Source organism: Anopheles moucheti (genome assembly GCF_943734755.1).
Source record: "Anopheles moucheti chromosome X unlocalized genomic scaffold, idAnoMoucSN_F20_07 X_unloc_15, whole genome shotgun sequence".
Lineage (NCBI taxonomy): Eukaryota > Metazoa > Arthropoda > Insecta > Diptera > Culicidae > Anopheles > Anopheles moucheti.
The window spans coordinates 117,501-120,000 of NW_026453521.1; positions in this window are offsets into that span (position 1 = coordinate 117,501).

Sequence of the window (2,500 nt, forward strand, 5' to 3'; positions counted from 1 at the left end):
GAGGGCCCCTGCTAGAACATTTTTCCCAAGTGCGTCGATTTTGGGTCGCCGACACAAGCTCGGGTCAAAAAAATTTTTTTTTCTCGGTGACTCAAAACATCAATTTTAGACTCCCCTGAGTATGAAAAGTGAAACGAAAATCATTTTTGAGAAGAAAAAATTTTTGTATGGGAGGGCCCCTGCTAGAACATTTTTCCCAAGTGCGTCGATTTTGGGTCGCCGACACAAGCTCGGGTCAAAAAAATTTTTTTTTCTCGGTGACTCAAAACATCAATTTTAGACTCCCCTGAGTATGAAAAGTGAAACGAAAATCATTTTTGAGAAGAAAAAATTTTTGTATGGGAGGGCCCCTGCTAGAACATATTTCCCAAGTGCGTCGATTTTGGGTCGCCGACACAAGCTCGGGTCAAAAAAATTTTTTTTTCACGGTGACTCAAAACATCAATTTTAGACTCCCCTGAGTATGAAAAGTGAAACGAAAATCATTTTTGAGAAGAAAAAATTTTTGTATGGGAGGGCCCCTGCTAGAACATATTTCCCAAGTGCGTCGATTTTGGGTCGCCGACACAAGCTCGGGTCAAAAAAATTTTTTTTTCACGGTGACTCAAAACATCAATTCTAGACTCCCCTGAGTATGAAAAGTGAAACGAAAATCATTTTTGAGAAGAAAAAATTTTTGTATGGGAGGGCCCCTGCTAGAACATTTTTCCCAAGTGCGTCGATTTTGGGTCGCCGACACAAGCTCGGGTCAAAAAAATTTTTTTTTCACGGTGACTCAAAACATCAATTTTAGACTCCCCTGAGTATGAAAAGTGAAACGAAAATCATTTTTGAGAAGAAAAAATTTTTGTATGGGAGGGCCCCTGCTAGAACATATTTCCCAAGTGCGTCGATTTTGGGTCGCCGACACAAGCTCGGGTCAAAAAAATTTTTTTTTCACGGTGACTCAAAACATCAATTTTAGACTCCCCTGAGTATGAAAAGTGAAACGAAAATCATTTTTGAGAAGAAAAAATTTTTGTATGGGAGGGCCCCTGCTAGAACATTTTTCCCAAGTGCGTCGATTTTGGGTCGCCGACACAAGCTCGGGTCAAAAAAATTTTTTTTTCTCGGTGACTCAAAACATCAATTTTAGACTCCCCTGAGTATGAAAAGTGAAACGAAAATCATTTTTGAGAAGAAAAAATTTTTGTATGGGAGGGCCCCTGCTAGAACATTTTTCCCAAGTGCGTCGATTTTGGGTCGCCGACACAAGCTCGGGTCAAAAAAATTTTTTTTTCACGGTGACTCAAAACATCAATTTTAGACTCCCCTGAGTATGAAAAGTGAAACGAAAATCATTTTTGAGAAGAAAAAATTTTTGTATGGGAGGGCCCCTGCTAGAACATTTTTCCCAAGTGCGTCGATTTTGGGTCGCCGACACAAGCTCGGGTCAAAAAAATTTTTTTTTCACGGTGACTCAAAACATCAATTTTAGACTCCCCTGAGTATGAAAAGTGAAACGAAAATCATTTTTGAGAAGAAAAAAATTTGTATGGGAGGGCCCCTGCTAGAACATTTTTCCCAAGTAAATTCGATTTTACCCGGTGAGTCAAAAAATTTTGAAAAAAATATTTTGCCAAAATCGTGTTCATTGCCTATTATAAGGGACCAGGTCAGCTCACACGCATTTTTGGAGACCATATGGAAAGTGCGTCTGGGATTGCGGAAATTAAGTTTAGAGTGTTAAATGATGGTTTCGCAATCCCGAAAGGCTCAAAATCCACCCTAAGGTTCCCCGGGTGAAATGTGGTTTCCAAGGTGTGAGCACTATCGGTGATAGAGTTGGAATGTGATTTCCAGAGCGCAGGGCGACTGGGCTAGAGCGAAAATCATAGACAAAGGTAAGTATTGGACTGAACGACTCGAAGCAAACGAAAATCATAGACAAGGGTAATGGACTGAACGACTCGAAGCAAACGAAAATCACATACAAGAGTAATGGACTGAACGAATCGAAGCAAACGAAAACCGCAAACAAGGGTAATGGACTGAACGAATCGAAGCAAACGAAAACCACAGACAAGAGTAATGGAGTGAACGAATCGAAGCAAACGAAAACCACAGACAAGAGTAATGGAGTGAACGAATCGAAGCAAACGAAAACCAAAGACAAGAGTAATAGAGTGAACGAATCGAAGCAAACGAAAACCACAGACAAGAGTAATAGAGTGAACGAATCGAAGCAAACGAAAGTCATGGACAAGAGTACTGAAAATCGGACCAAACCTCTAGAAGCACACGAAAATCATGGACAAGAGTACTCAAAAACACGGACCAAACCTATGGAAGCACACGAAAACCATGAACACAGGGATAACTGAAAACTGACTGTGAACCTATCAGAGCATGTGAAAGCATGGACAAGAGTACTGAAAATCGGACCAAACCTCAAGAAGCACACGAAAATCATGGACAAGAGTACTCAAAAACACGGACCAAACCTATGGAAGCACACGAA